Genomic DNA, 17,144 nt, shown 5'->3' with positions numbered 1-17,144 from the left:
CCCAACGTGTTGAAGTAAATTAACTAGAAGCACCTTTTGTGAAAATGAACATAGTATTTAGTATTCATTTACTGTACAACTTCACTACATTTCAGTATTCATTTACTGTGCAACTTTCCATTGTACATTTCGGGATTCATTTACTGTTACAACTTCTCTAATTCCTATTAATGGAGGGGGTTGGTGGGAGATCATGGCCCACTCTAAAGAAAATTAGAGGAGGGATATTTGGGTTCTAATCCTGACTTCCCTGTGAAACTCACTATGCCATTTTGGGAATATCACCATATCGCGTTTTCTCCACAGGTGAAATAGAGTTCAAATTAATTTTCTTTTCTTTTTTTCTTTTTTTTTTTTTTTAACAATTTTTGTCACAAGATAGGGTCTCACTCTGTCACCCAAGGTGGCGTTCAGTGGTATGATCATAGCTGTAACCTTGAACTCCTGGGCTCAAGCAATCCTCCTGCTTCAACCTCCTGAGTAGCTGGGACAACAGGCACTTGCCACCACATCCAGCTCAAATTAATTTTTTGTCTCCTTAAAAGTATACTGTAGGGATTAAGCGAGATGAGGAATGGAAAGCATTCTGAAATGTAAAAATACACGTTGACTTTGGCTTGGACTCAGACATTCCTTAAACGCCGATTAAATACACACCTACCAGCTGGGCGCGGTGGCTCACGCCTGTAATCCTAGCACTTTGGGAGGCCGAGGTGGGCAGATCACGAGGTCAGGAGATCGAGAGCATCCTAGCTAACACAGTGAAACCCTGTTTCTACTAAAAATACCAAAAAAAAAAAAAAAAAAAAAAGCCGGGCTTGGTGGTGGGCACCTGTAGTCCCAGCTACTCAGGAGGCTGAGGCAAGAGAATGGCGTGAACCCAGGAGGCGGAGCTTGCAGTGAGCCGAGATGGCACCACTGCACTCCAGCCTGGATGACAGAGCGAGACTCCATCTCAAAACAAACAAACAAACAAACAAAAAAAAAAAAAAAAAAAAAAACACCTACCTGCATCTAAATGCTGAAGCACTGCTGAAGGCACCCTAAAATGGCTGAGGAGAGGGAAGAAGCTGGATCATCTCCAAATACAGAGTCTACCAATTACTAAAGAGTTGACTGTGGGCCGGGCACCATGGCTCATGGCCTGTAATCCCAGCACTTTAGGAGGCCGAGGCAGGGGGATCACAAAGTCAGGAGTTCGAGACCAGCCTGGCCAATGTGGTGAAACCCTGTCTCTACTAAAAGTACAAAAATTAGCCAGGTGTGGTGGCAGGCACCTGTAGTCCCAGCGATTTGGGAGGCTGAGGCAGGAGAATCACTTGAACCCAGGAGGCAGAGGTTGCAGTAAGCCAAGATCGTGCCATTGCACTCCAGCCTGGGTGACAGAGATGACGTCTCAAAAAAAAAAAAAAAAAAAAAGATGATTGTGAATCTATGCTCAACTGTGTGCAAATTGAATTGTTGCCACATTTATGTTCCCAACACACAGGAGCCAAAACTAAATGTCCCCATTTGTCAGGGCTGTCAGGTAATTTAGTGATACATTGCTTTAATCTATGGCTGTGAACAGGAAGGTGAAAACATCTAACTTCTCTGAGACTCAGTTTTCTCCACACAAAGTGATGGAGAAAATGCCATAAGGGTCCTTCCTATCTCTAATCTCCTGAGTTCTGAAAACTGAAGGAAAAGGAGTTCAGAACTGATGGACTAACTAGTTCATGTCCCAGGCACCAGGCCAGACATTTTGCCTTTCTATTGTCTCCTCATAATGAAAATAACTTCAGTTCAGTTAAGGCCAATGCAGCCTTAATCTACTGCTGGTTTGTAAATCCGTCACTCGCCCCAACTCAAGAGCAGCTGATTCTATTTCTGTCTGACTTTCTGTGCCAAAACTCAACCCCCAGTTTGTTTGGTTTTAATAAATTTATTCTGTTGTTACGGACATTGTGTAAAATGGAAAAAAACAAGTCTAGACTGGTTTTAGTTCAGGAAGTTAGGGCAGGGTCTCTTTATTAAAAATAAACATCCTCCTGCTTGCTTCCTTTTCACTTTTCTCACAAATCTGTTCCCAAAAGCCCTTGGAATCCGGGACTCCAACATGCAATGATTGCCCCAGATCTCTGTACTACACCTGACCCCTTTCTGAAATATTTGAAGCTGAGAATACAGGAAGTTCTTAAAGGCAACAATACAGGTTGTATGTGACACAAAATTAATGACCTGATAACTACCCTGATAGGATCTTTTGGCTTCCTATAATAAAACTTGGCACAATCATCCCAGCAAATAAGGCACATTTTCAGTCTGAATCTCCTTGTGTTTTGGCACTCCCCGCCTTTCTAATTAAACATGGCGGCCTGCAACACTTCCTGTCCCTTCCAAACAGGAAAAGTTCCCTTGTCCGCCTCGCAGGGCGTGCGATGGAGGTGTGGCTCGCTTCTTCATTGTCCCGCTGCTCAAACCACTAGGGGAGCGTGAAGACGGGCAGGTTGTGGGGGTCCGGCCCCATGGCAGTGTCTAGGAGTGAATGTTTACAGCTCCTGAAGCCCCAGTGGGTGTGTGTTACAGGGTACTCTTTTAGTTCAGCCATCCGTAGTCAGCTTGCGTTAGCTCAATTAGACCCTCTACCTTCTCGCAGACAGAGGGCTTTCTGCATCTTGGGTTCTTGCCTTGGTGTACCACAAGAATCAGATCACACTTAGGCTTGGAGAACGAGTGCAAGGTTTTACTGAATGGGAGTAGCTCTCAGAAGATGGGGGAGCCAGAAGGGAGGTGGTTTTCCCCTGGAGTCAGGCTGATCAGTGGCCTGGACTCTCCTCCAACCCTGGGAGCCAAATTTGTATCATTCTGCTTCTGCCAGTTGGTGACCTGCAGGTGTGCCAGTGCCAGTCAGTGCATTCCTCTTGACGTCCAGCTGCCTCTGGTCTGCCTGCTAGGGTCTTGGGCATTTTTTATAGGCACAGGATGGGGGCATGGCAGGCCAGGGTGATCTTGGGAAATGCAACAGTTGGGCAGGAAATGCCTGTCCTCACCTAGGTCTGTGGGCGTGGAGCCCTAAGGAGGGACCACGCCCTCCTCTACCCAGCACTTCCATATCACCAATAGGGTATAACTCAATTCAGGGTTGAGTTTGTTTTCAGCCCTTGTCTTTTCACCTTTAGGATTTTCCTTTTTTTGGTGGGCCTGCCTCTTTCTTTTCTCCTCAGGGGATTTTGTGAAGTGTCATTAAAATACAAAAGTTTCTGATTAGTGAAGGACACAAATGGCCTGCAAGAAGAAATACATCAATAAATATTTATTGTTCTTCAGCAAACACTTGGAAGAGCATAATGTGGCAGTTAGGCCCAAAGGCTCTGGGATAGAGAACCTGAGTATTTACCAACCATGTGAACCTTCACAAGTCTCATTTCTCTGTGCTCCAGTTTCTGCAGTGTAAAGTGCGAATAGTAACAGAACTAACCTTATAGGCTTATTGTGAAGATTTAAATAAACAATACAAGTTAAGCACTTAGAAGGTGACTTGGCACAGAGCAAGCCTCAGTTATTACACTTGAGGAATATCCCAAAGTGCTCAGAAGTCACATACGTCTCAAGCTTTCTGTGTTTTTTCTGTTTCTGGTCTGTGCTGTTCATTCTACCTAGAATACACTCCCCACCTTCCCTCGCTGGCAGCCTCTCATCAGTCATCAAATGGGTCTCTCTGGAAACTCTCCATGCTCCTGGGCTCCCCTAACACATGGTGATACACCTGACTAATACAGAATTAATCACATCTTATTACTACCAGTAATTTCTATATTTGTCTATTTAAAAAAAGCATATAACACATATTGGGAACTCAATATATAGTTTAAATATCTCTGGGGTACATCCAAACACTAGTTCCCCATAGCTTCTTTCTGCCACCCTGTTCATGCTGATCTGAAAATGTGTGAACACGTGACAGTGACCAGCCAGAAAGCACAGAGCTGTCTGGGGCATGAAGAAGGTCTTTGAGCACAGAGCTGGAGGACAGCAAGTGGGAACTTGAGCCTCAGGACCAGAACTGAGCAATTCAAGAGACTCCACAGAGTTTATCTTTTCAGTTTCAAAACTTAGTTTACTTACCTTCATGAATGAATTTGTCATAATCTATTGGTTTTCTCCCCTAAGAAAGTGTGTGTGTGTGTGTACGTGTGTGTGTGTGTGTGTACGTGTGTTTCCCTAGGAAGACCATACAAATTAGCCCCCTATGGGCCAATTAACGTTTTGGAATTTAGCTAGTTAACTAAAGAACCTTTGGGAATTGTAAGCTTAGGTTAAAACAAGGCATTTACTCATATAAGTAAACAATATGAGAAAATAAAAGTTTTTTATAAATGAATGTTTTAATAATGAATAAGAATACAATAATAAATAAGAAATGAATAAGGAACAGGACCAATAATTAAAAAGGCAAAAGAGAAGACAGATAAAAACAAAAGTAAAGAGAGAAACTAAAGCTTTTTTCCCTTGTGAAGTAACAAGGCACAAAATGTGGTTTCAATATCTCCCTCTCTCTCTGTATCTCTTTCCTCTCCTCTTACCGGCTCCTAGCTAGTGTGGCTCTGGGGATGATCACAGAAGCCCTAGGAGGTAAAGGACATAAACTATGTAACCAACAATTTAGACTAATCAAATCAACAAATATTTAAGGCAATGTGGAGTCATGAAGAGAGCTCAGATCTGAGTTCTGATCATCACCCCAGCATGTATTGGTTCTACCTCTGAGCAGGTTAGCCTTTCCAAGCCTAAAATGGAGGTAACACCCATACCTGGAAAGGTTTCTGTGAATACTAGAAATAGTATAGGTAAAGTAATTAGGCATTTAATAAATAATAGATATTCTCATTTTATTAGCCTAACCAAGTATATAAAGCAATGCAAATAAAACACGGTTCCTAACTTCAAGCAGGTTCACAGCCAATAAACATGTGATGCATTGCATTTAAAAATAGGAGTAAAACACCTCAGGTAACTGTTCCCTGAAAATCCATTAGAAATTTTTCAAAAGCAAAAGAAGAGAAAGATTCTTTAAACTTTCTGAGAGGAGGGGGCAAAATGCTTAAGACGCATAAAAGTTTGCAAAATTTGCCTCCTAAAACAAACATGCTATAATGACTTGGCATTTTGTTAGAAAATAGATTTTTACCCAAATATTTCTCAGGCTAATTAAATGCTGTATCAGTGGTCACATGTCCACAGAAAACAGAATTGATACTGGCAGGCAAAGGCGGGAAAAGGCATTCCAAAAGAATGGAGTGGTGTAATGCAAAGGACCCGGGTGTCTGAAATGATCCTGAGCTTTTAATCGCATCCCCCACAGCTACCCAGCCCCACTGGAAGAAACTCCTGACACTCTTGTTTATTTGGAGCTACCTTTCGGACTTTTTTCCATTTTCTTAAAACCTTGCACTAGGCCTAGAGGCCTATTGCTGATCTCAGCTCTCGACTTCCTGCCCCATTTCCCATCTACAGTCTCACACTCTAAGATCCAACATATAATATAGTTTCCCTGGTTCTATTCCTTGGTCCCCTTCCTTGATAACAATTTTCACTTACCTCTTACATTGTATCTGTTTCTGGTCCCTCCAGAGGACTCAGCCTGATCCCTTGAGACTATTAGGACTAGAGTTCATGTTGAATCCTTGGTCCCTAAAGAAAGAATGGAAAAAGACATGGAAAATACAAGATATTTGTAAATTAATTTGCCCGAAGCAGAGTATTTGGGAAGTTGAGTGTTTAAAAACATTGGCAACATTTTTTGCAAAATTACAGAGTTCTTTCCACATTGCCTCTCTCATAAAATGCTTCGTGTTTGCCAAATTATATTAGCTGAGAAGACCCATGGCCCACCAAAGGCACAGTGACAGCCTGAAGCTGTGGATCTGAGGTTATGCCGGGTCACTGAACCGCCTGTGTAGCCAAAGTCAGCCTCCAGGGTGAGAAGGATTTTCTGTTGTCTGCTTAAAGAGGAGTACAAAAGTATTTATGGCTACAGTCATGTTTCTGACAACAAACCCAATTATAAGCCAACATTAAGGAAGTGATTTAGCAATACTTTTAGTGTGTCTTGGTCAAACAACAAATATGTATTGATCGCCTACTCTGTGCAAATCAACCCAATGGACTTATGTGGTTTAAACTCTATATATATCACTCAATTTTACTGATATTGTGCAATACATTGTTTGGTCTTATTACCGTTACTCGTGAAAGAGTCAAAAAAGAATAAGCAAAGGGAAATCATGGTCATTTCCTCCTAAAGGCTCATTTCTTTCATCTATCCCTGAATACCAAACGGTTGGTTCTATGGTGGAAGATAGGTGGGACCCATTTGGGGAAAAGGGTATTGCCATTAATTTTGAAAAAAATAAATCGAAGTGTTTTATTTGCATGGGATGACGACTCTCAAATTTGTATTTTCAACTAAGATTAAACACGGAACTCCTACTGCTTACTTTTTCTTTCTATCTAGCTATCACAGAAACATCTCAACTCTATACTGGCTTATCTGTCTCCCTGCAAACTGTGAACTGCTCTAGATTAGCATCAGTTGTGCAATCCAGAACAAAGTACCCATGCTTGACACCAGACCTTTACCCCTGCATTCGCTGGTTCACCACCACCTTCTAGAAAATTTCCATATCCCTCTTCTTCTTTCTTCCTCTTACACTTCATCTTGGTGTAAGTCATGATCACTTCTTACCTAAGCTGCTGCAATTCCCGACCCCTAGCTGATCTCCCTACATTAACTCTTACCACTCTCTAATCTATTCTCCGCAGTGCTTCCAGATTCATTTATAAAAAACACCATCTGTTTATGTCTCTCTTGTCCTTCTTAAAGTTCTGAATCATTTCCAATCACTTAAAGATCTGTTTAAAAAATCAGTTCTTTTGCATTTTTACATGGACCTGCCTAAATCCCCTGCCTCATCATGTGTCTTTTAATACTTTGAGCCTTGTTCCACCTTACAGCTTACATAATTACTGTTCCTTCAGCCTGTAAGACTCTCTCTTTCTGGTCTTACTTCCCCCTTTATCCATTCAACTCTCATTTATTCTTCAAATTGCAAATCAAACATGCTTTTTAAGAGTTTTTTTTCTAACCCCCTAAACTAAGTCTGGATCCTCTGTCATGTACTTTCCTAACTCTCTATACTTTTCCTTCATTAACTTTATCAAATTTCATAATTGCACATTTTTATGATGATCTCATGCCACAAAACTGTGTGTCCCACCAGGGTAGTGATCTACCCATCTTGTTCATTAACACAGTACAGCACATAGATGAACATCTACTGGGGGTGGGTAGGGTAAGCTAATCCAGACAAACATCCTAATAATAAGTGAACTGAAGATTATGTGGAATCGGTGCAGACCCTCAGAGGAATTCCTCTGATGCTTCTGTTTTAGCATCTGCCACTACCTCATATAAAATTATTTACTTATTTTACTACTTTAGTGTTTGTCTCCTCTATCAAGCTGACTTCAGCTTTTTGAAACAGCATTAGAAGAAACCAGAAAATCGTGAAAAAGACACTTCAAAGTATGAGGGAAACCAAGTTTCAAACTAAAATTGTATTTCTAACTAAACTATCATTTCAGAGGAAAGACAAAATAAGTCTATTTTTAGACAATTATCGTGATTGCTTACCACTCACAAACCCCTGTTGATAGAAGCTTTACTTCAGAAAATTGTACAATGATAGAAAAAATTGAATGCAAAGAGATTGTAAGCATGCATGTAAATCAAAGCACATGATGACTGTATAAAGTATTAAGGATAATAGTGAGTAATTACAGCAGTGCTTTAATTGTCATTAAAACATTTAAACTTTCTTGTATTGCTCAAGGGGTATATAGAAATATTGATTAATTTTTTATTGTGTTAAGAAAATATAGATGTTAATAATTCAAAGAAACTCTCTTAAAAATTGATAAGCTGGGTGTGGTGACATTCACCTGTGATCCCAGATACTCAGGAGGCTGAGGGGAGGATCCCTTGAGGCGAGGAGTGCAAAGCTGCAGTGAGCTATGATCACATCATTGTACTCCAGCCTAGACAGCTGAGCAAAACTTTGTCTCCAAAACAAACAAAGAAATAAAAATTTAGCGATTCCTCAAGGATCTAGAACTAGAAATACCATTTGACCCAGCCATCCCATTACTGGGGATATACCCAAAGGATTATAAGTCATGCTGCTATAAAGACACATGCACACGTATGTTTATTGCAGCACTATTCACAATAGCAAAGACTTGGAATCAACCCAAATGTCCATCAGTGACAGATTGGATTAAGAAAACGTAGCACATATACACCATGGAATACGATGCAGCCATAAAAAAGGATGAGTTCGTGTCCTTTGTGGGGACATGGATGCAGCTGGAAACCATCATTCTCACCAAACTATCACAAGAACAGAAAACCAAATACCGCATCTTCTCACTCATAGGTGGGAATTGAACAATGAGATCACTTGGACACAGGAAGGGAAGCATCACACACCGGGTCCTATTGTGGGGGCGGGGAAGGGATAGCATTAGGAGATATACCTAATGTAAATGACGAGTTAATGGGTGCAGCACACCAACATGGCACATGTATACATATGTAACAAACCTGCACGTTGTGCACATGTACCCTAGAACTTAAGGTATAATAAAAAAAAATGTAGATATTATATGTAAAATTTACAAATTAATAAAGGGATACAATTAAATAAAGAAGTCTCACATAAACCAATAGAAGTATGAAATTACTTTTTTAAAAAATACGCATTAAAGGCTTAGCAAATAAAAGCACAAAATAATATCTTAGAAATAAACCAAAATATTATAATAACAATAAATGTAAATTACCTTGATTTTAAAATTCTATTGATAAGCATTAACAAGACAGTTAAATAAGATATAAGGATTTATAAAAATATAAACAAAAGCGTTAGAAAATAACAGCAACCAAATACTTAGCTAAAGAAAATTGTTAAAGTGAAATTTAATTAATATAAGTTACTATAAACTTTAAGGGAGAAAGCACTGTTATAGAGAAGAGACACATTGAATGACAACTGAAGGAAAAATTAACTGGGAGTCCATAAAAATTCTCAATTTATATGTAGTACCTAAAAATATATCCTCAAAATATATAAAGCAACATTGGAAAAATTGCAAGATTTGAAAAATCTATAATTAGAACTACAGATTTTAATCATTAATGAGCTAATCAAGCACACAGAATAATTTAACAAACCAAGGAAGTTTTGAGTAATACAATTAATTAATAAGCTTGCCGAAATAAGCATTTATACAGTTTTGCATCCAATAATTAAAGAATAAACCTTTATGCAAATATGAAAACTTTATAAAAATTGACCATGTATTAGGCCATAAAAAGCCTTGAAAAATATCAAAGAATAAACTTAATAATCATCACATTCTCTAACTAATATGCAATAATTCTAGGAATCAATATCAAAATATTTTAAAACCCATGCATTTAGCAAGTTATAAACACAAACTAAGTCATAAAAGAAACAATATTTAATATATTTTTTAAATTTAAAGATTTCCCTTTTATATAAACTGTACCAGAGAATAGAAAACAGAAGAAAGTCTCTGCAACTGATATTATAAGGCTAGCATAATTTTTCTATCAAAATAGGCCAAGAATAGTATAATAAAAGAAATTTATTTCAAACCTTGCTGTATCTTGTATCTTAAATGTTTCTCTTAGAGACCTCATATTAGACCTCCCCACCTAAATGGTGAGTTTGGCCCATTTACATGAATTAGAATTGCCACTATATTAGGACTACTTTCTGCAGTAAAATACTTTTTACATCATTGATGAAAGATTTTCCCATGTACTTATAATTATTTGTTTATAAGACTTTTTATCCCTCTATCAAGGGTAATTTTCTTGAGGAAAGATATCAACTCTAACAGTGTTTGGCATACAATAGACAGTTTGTGTTTGTAGAATAGAGCAAATGAATGAAATATTATGATTACGCTCAGAAATTCCCATCATGGATACGTTAACTTGTTTTTATAAATTCAGTTTAGCAAGTAATTATTAAGTGCTTACTATTTGCCAGGCAATGTAGCATGTGTTATATTGGAATACAATTATGAGTTGAACATAATCTTCACTCTTTAGATATCTATAATCTAATATAAACAATATATACACAAACACATAAAAATATGCACACAGAGAACTAGTCTAAGTCAAGTAAAGTCCAAGGCATGAAAGCCTCTAGTGTCCCTCTGGACAAAATCAGTTGACACCTCTAAGCCTCCATTTTCCCATAAGAACTTTATAAAAATAAATTATATTACTTATATCAAGGTAATACTTTAAACTATATTTTATAGTCACGTGCATGTGTGAATTTTTATTATAGATTTGCTCAGTTGTTTGCATACGTTTTATTCCTGGTCCTCTTCAAAGATGCCTATATAAGTAATAGAAATTGCCTTCTTTTATGCATGTATTTTATTTTTTAAATATCCGTGCATGCTGTTAGTAATAATTTTTTGCCTTAAAACATCTTTTAGGCCCTAGATAGTTTAAAATAATATGCTATGGCCTATATAAATTTAGAGAATCACTGAAGTGTTTTAATTTCTTTTTCTTTCTTGGTCTTTTCTTTCAGGACACTTGAAACACCTTAGGGTTCTTTAACTGCCATGTGTTTGAGCAATTAATTCTAATCTTACACCATATGGAAACCATTCCTACCAGTCAGCCTTGCCAGACCTATTCATGGCAGCTTATGCTGTTGCTATCTTTTTGTGCAACAGAAAGACACGCTGGCAAGATGAGCAGTGAGTCAGATATTTTACTTATCTTTAAACCTACACAGGAAAAATCCCAGCCAGATAAACTGTGTCTGGCCCTAGAAAGGGTGAGTCCAGCCACAAAGCATAATTTAGAGATCAAATGTAGGCACTGAGAAATCCAAACAAAATTGCCAGATTAGCTAAGGTCAAAACTGACCTCCAGTTGTTCCAGGAACATTTTGATTTTTGCACCATTGTCCATTTGATTTATTTCTGGCAACAAAACGCTAAGTGTTGAAGCGCTGCTGTTCTTAAGAGTCCGTGGTATAGAGATGAGCCAGTATTTGTATCGGAGTTCGTACTCCTTCCCGAGAACCACTGGCTTGGAAACACATATCCCCAGAAATCTTCTACCTCCCGCGCTGACCCTGTGAGAACCATCATATGGCATCGTCATCTGAGGATCAGAAGAAAGTACTGAAATGTGTTCCAACAAATACAGCACAACTTCTCGGAAAAGGAAAAGTGATACAAAATCCTCTTCCTTTCAGCTATTTGGTAAATGTTCTGCAAACATGCAAAATTTGCAGAGAGCAGTCTTGGGATAGCTATACTATTTTTCCCAAATTAACTTTTTGTTGATTACTTATAAAGAATACATACATACTTTTCTTTTTCCAACTAAAAATTGTGCTTTGTTTTAAGCAATCTGGCATAGATAAGAGGCTTGTTTTGATGGACCAGAACAAAAAGTGGAGAAAACAAAGAAATAAAACACTACTTAATAAATATTAGCTATTCCTATTACTGTCATGAAAAAGTTATTAAATCAAGTAATTCTATCCCTTGGCAGTCTTTCAAATATTCTTGTTTTATTTTCATTGAACTTCTAATATTCATAACTTGTTTGGTGCTCTACTCGGGGTAAGCTTCTTTACACAATTTTATATGGCATGTATACGTCCACTCCTGCTAATCAATATGTGAAAATACAGATGCAAAGAAAAACACATAAGGGGACACTTTATATCCACACACAGTGAGGGACTGTGTTTCTTATTTTACCCTTCCAGAGGAATTATTGCTATTCAAGTCGTTTCACTAAGATTTTTCTTTAAAAAGAGTGAATTTTTACAGGTATTTTGTCATAATTTAATTTTATGACATTATCTGGAAGCTTCTCAGGAATATTGCTATTTCATAAAAACGATAATCATTTAATTTAGCAGTTTGATTGCTGCAAAAGTCAAGGGTAAAAAATAATAGTGAAATAGCATTTTTCTTTTATTTGACATACAATGTAATGATTTAGCATTTCAAATTACAGCAATTTCCTATCTTCACAAAAGGCAGAGATGTTTCAGTTAAAGTTCTTAGACTGCTGTAGTGGGTTGTTAAGGGTAACTTCATTGAGCTTTTGTGGTGTTTAAACACTGCACTGGGTTTGTAGGATCAGCTCAGTTCAAGAAACATAAATAAGCACTTACTGTGTGCCAGATGATGTGTAAGAAACAGAGAATACAAAGATGAAAAAGATACAATCCCTGACATCCTTCGTGGAGCTTAACATTCTGCATTGAAATCCAGTAAGATCAATGAAAAAGTATCATGAATAGTATGAGAAAACTGAGGCATCTAACTGAAAATGCAATTCAGCAAGAGAATTCTCTCTTCTTTCAGCAAGAAAGAAGTCTTTCTAGAGATGACAGTTTCCTAGATAATGAGTCAGAATCTTTTGGGTAAATGAGTAGGGGGTGAGGAAGAAGAGGAGACAGGTGATTGTACCATGAATAGCTGGGAGGAGTGTGTGCACAAGATGGGGCACAGAAATGCCTGTAATTCAAAAAAGAAAGTATGTGCCAGTAAAGAAATAAAAGTGCTAAGGGAGGCCGGGCATGGTGGCTCATGCCTGTAATCCCAGTACTTTGAGAGGCCGAGGCGGGCAGATCATGTGAGGTCAGGACCAGCCTGACCAACATGGTGAAACTCCATCTCTACTAAAAACACAAAATTAGTCGGGCGTGGTGGCGCATGTCTGTAATCCCAGCTACTCAGGAGGCTGAGGCAGGAGAATCGCTTGAACCGGGGAGGTAGCGATTGCAGTGAGCCAAGATCGCGCCATTGCACTCCAGCCTGGGCAACAGAGCAAAACTCCGTCAAATTAAAAAAAAAAAAAAAAAAAATGTGCTAAGGGATTTTTTGAAGGAAGGAGAAATAACACCTGGTTGAGAAGCTTATGTAAGACATCATGTAGCAGGTGGTATTTGAGCTAAGCCTTAAAAGATACCCAACGTTCCTATAGACAGAGACAGGGAGGCAGAAAAAGAGGATACCAGAAAATGAGCAAACGTGTGATAGCAAACACTGAAGGGTGTGGCAGGAACAAGTTGCTCAGTTTGGCTAGAGGATGGGTTACATGAAGGGAAATCGTGAAAGAAATGAATGGGAAAGACAAGTGGGAAGTAACAATTAATGAGCACCTACTACATCACAGACACCTGCTGGGTATTTTACAAAGACTTCCTCATTAAATCTTTACAACAATTTACAAAAGAATTATCGCTCACATGTTACAGTGGAAAAAAATGACTTATTCAGGGTCATGTAATTAGTTAGACACTGTAATAATAATAATAATAGCTACTTTCATGGAATGTTTACTACATGCCACCACTGGGCTAGCCAGGCTCTCACATGAATTATCTCACTTAATCCTCATCACAACTCCGTAAGCTACTTTCCATTATTGCCCACATTTTACTAGATGAAGAAAATGAGGATTTGAGAGACAGTGGAGATCATTCAGTGACAAATGGACTGGCATTCACACATTCTTTTCCACTCTCTCATTATGGCACCAGAGAATTTAGGATGCTTGTGAATTTGAGAAGGATGTCAGCTTAATTCTGTAAGCAATGAGAAGTTGTTGTGTGTCTTCATAAAAGATGACTAAGAGCCAGAGGCTAAGCTCAAAGAATGTGCCGTCTGGTAGAGGAGCAAGACAAACAAGCATTCGTATCAGATTCTCATCCTTCCTAATCCCTCACCCCAGCCCATATCCATTCCCCTGCCCTCCTATTGCCATCCCAAAATAGAATAAGACCAAAAATTACATCTTGCTCCCTTCAGCTTATTATCTCTTCCTTTTGATTCTATTCTTTTTCCCACTGGTTTATGGCTGACCAAAAGACAAAGAACCCCAATGAAACCTCCCTTTATCCTCTCAACAAAATAAAAATGTCTTTCAAAATTCCATAAATGGCATGAAAAAAATTAACATGGGATTATGAGAAAACAGAAAACACAGAGACTGATAGATTAGAAGAATTGGAGTCAGAGCAAGGCCCCTGAGATTCAGACGAACTCTGGTGACAGGACCGCTTAAACAAACGCCAGCAGGCGGGGCTGAAATAGATTTCCACAGTCAGCCCAGCCAACATTTCACTGCATTTTTTTCCATCAGGGAGAAATCAGATGTGGAAACAGTCTCTTATTGCACAGCCTGTTCACTTCTTAGCTTGATCAGGAAAGGCATTCCCTGTGCTGTTCTCTCTCTCATGTTAATCTGGACATTTTTCCTTTGTGTCCTCTCTAAATCCTTTTGTGAATTTCATTTCCATGGTTTGCTACGACTAGGCAAGGAGACAAAGGAGAGGAGTCGCCGAGTTCCTGATCCCTTCCACGAGGGGGACAGTTTTCTCTCACTGACCAAATCCTGGCTGAAAAGATTGACTTTCTTCTCCTAAGGACTTCAAAGTATATCAGCATCCAACTCGAATGAATGAAGTTATTTGACTACAACTGGGAAACAACAGCAGACATGGCCTTTTGGCAGGTAGTTATTTGAGTGCAGCTTTTTTTTTTTTTTTTTTTTTTTTTTTTTTTTTTTTTTTTTTTTCTTTGTCCCNACAGGCGCCCGCCACGCCGCCCGGCTAATTTTTTGTATTTTTTAGTAGAGACGGGGTTTCACCGTGTTAGCCAGCATGGTCTCGATCTCCTGACCTCGTGATCCGCCCGTCTCGGCCGGCAGCTTTTAAAAGGCATCTTGCTAGTGGTTTGTTGGCTGAGGGGTGGACATCCAAACACCAATCAGCCCTAGAAACACTTGCAAAATTGCATTAAGAACAAAGCGTTCCTTCAAACGCTGAATTATATAATTTCTCTATCGGGTTTATTCATTTCAAGGATGAAATAATTTACAAGCACAAAATTATACAGGTCTATTCCAGCTCTTCTGTTTAAAAAGGCAAATGGCTCGCTCAACAGGAACGCAGCCATTGGGTGGCCGTGTCAGAACTACGCTGAGCTTCAGCCAGTTCCACAGTTCCCACTGGACAAGGCCTTGCTGATTCAATCCCTCCCACGTTTTGCATTCTCTCCTCTGCTTTGGTTTTCAGCAATCTATTCCCTTGATACTGGGGAAAAGTGGAAGTAACACTAGACCAGTGGAGTTGAACCCATTTTTTTGAAGTATGATTGTGTGTGTGTGTACTCCACGGCATTACATGTATGTAGGCCATTAAGCTAGGAGCTCTGCAGGTATTGCCTTATTCAATTCATCTAACAGTCCTCTGAGTTAGAGTCCTCTAACATTTAGTGAGCACACCTACTATGTTGCAGACACTTATAATCCCTACCTGTGTTACCGAGGCTCAGGAGCTTAAACAACATATCAAATGCCACACGCAGAATAAGCAGCAGAGGCCAGGGGCAGTGGCTCACGTCTGTAATCCCAGCACTTTGGGAGACCAAGACAGGCGGATCACTTGAGGCCAGGAGTTTGAGACCAGCCTGGCCAACATGGTGAAACCGCGTCTCTACTAAAAATGCAAAAAATTAGCTGGGTGTGGTGGCACGTGCCTATAGTCCCAGCTACTCGGCAGGCTGAAGCAGGAGAATCACTTGAACCTGGGAGCTGGAGGTTGCAAGGAGCAGAGATTGTGCCACTGCACTCCAGCCTTGGCGACAGAGCAAGACTCCATCTCAAAAGAAAAAAAAAAAAAAGAAAAGAAAAGGCAACAGAGCTTGAAGTCAAATCCAGGCTTTCTGATCCTAAAAACTGCATCCTTTGGCCAGCTTCTACAGAGCCTGTCTTTAGAGTCCTATCAAGATTATGTGATGATTATTTGTTAGGGTAGCTACCAAAAGTATGGAGAGAATACCTAGATGAAGGGAAGCTGGGGAATACTCACTCCCCTCCACCATCTGCTTTTTTGTTGTTGTTATTGTTTTTAGAGAACAACAGAACAGATGAACCGGGTGCAGGATGGAATATGGAAGGAACATGGCCGATTTGACTCATAGCTACCAGATATTCTTCTAATTTATTACCTAAACTTCAAATCACCCTAAGTAAGATTTAAATTTCCATTTCAAGGAAGTACCCTTAGGTTAGACACGGGGTCCATTCAGATACGCACCTCTGACTAAAGGATTTCAAAGACAGCATATTTTCATTTCTCATGTCAGCATTAAAAGTTATCATCGACTCTTTTTAACTTCATTTGGTAACGAATGTTATGTTTACTTAACTTTTAAAAATTATTCTCTGTTGTTTAAAGCATTACTTCTATCTTCCCTAAAACTACTTCTTATAACTCATACCAGTGCTATCAAGTTCTCAGGTACTGTGATTTGATGAATTAAGCTATCATTCTCTCTACTCCCTTCATGTCTTCACAAGTGATAAACATAATCCCACTCTGCTTCCATCTCACTCCTAGAGACATCAGGTCATTGTTCTCGTATCCCCTCTCCTCACCAATCCTACCTTTAGGATCCTGTTTCTGCCAATCACCAATATCCCCTGCAATTCCTGCAAGTTACTTGACTCCGTTTCTTGGGGTTGTAAATGTCCTGAATATAAAAAGGAGTATTTTTATTTTGGTGATTTGAAATAATGAAAGGAGATTACGAGGATATCCCAAAGTGTGGGATGACAGTAGAATAGATATAAAAGGGCGCCTTCCTTTTCACCTGGGACCATGGTACTGCAGGAGAAATTCCTCGGACTTTGTCTTGATCGCACCTCATCCAGAAAAGGCAGCAAGAGTCTGATGAGTAAATAGCCAGCCTTTAGTCAAGACATCTTCATCTTTAGTCAAGACAGGAGACATAGAACCTGCTCTCTATTTTGCTTTGAGTTGACAGAGCAGTTTATAAATTAAGCCGAGATTTCCACTTTTCTGGGGTGGGGAGGTGGAGTGGTCTAAGTAACTATAGAAATTGGCCTTGTGGGTACTGAGAGACGACATTCTTAATATGTCAAATATATCAAACCAGACGAAAGCAAACATCGGCGTTCACAGACTGCATGAGACTTGGGGATTCCTGAA

The 17,144-nt window shown here is 39.2% G+C and overlaps 1 protein-coding gene across 1 annotated transcript in view; it reads right to left on the bottom strand.

The window, feature by feature from the left end:
- Positions 1-361: 361 nt before the first annotated feature.
- The window catches only part of C11H12orf60 (chromosome 11 C12orf60 homolog), a 99,093-nt gene continuing 82,310 nt past the window's right edge, over positions 362-17,144 (bottom strand). Inside the window, exons 3-6 of the transcript XR_003121756.1 lie at positions 7,984-8,103; positions 5,581-5,673; positions 1,005-3,267; positions 362-657 (exon numbers count right to left, since the gene is read on the bottom strand). The gene's annotated coding sequence lies outside the window, so the exon portion shown is untranslated. The remainder of the gene's footprint in view (positions 658-1,004; positions 3,268-5,580; positions 5,674-7,983; positions 8,104-17,144) is intronic.

The sequence above is a fragment of the Theropithecus gelada genome, chromosome 11 (genome assembly GCF_003255815.1).
Source record: "Theropithecus gelada isolate Dixy chromosome 11, Tgel_1.0, whole genome shotgun sequence".
NCBI classification, from domain to species: Eukaryota; Metazoa; Chordata; class Mammalia; order Primates; family Cercopithecidae; genus Theropithecus; species Theropithecus gelada.
The sequence above is the reverse complement of the archived record's forward strand: the minus strand, read 5'-3'. Positions and strand labels throughout refer to the sequence as shown.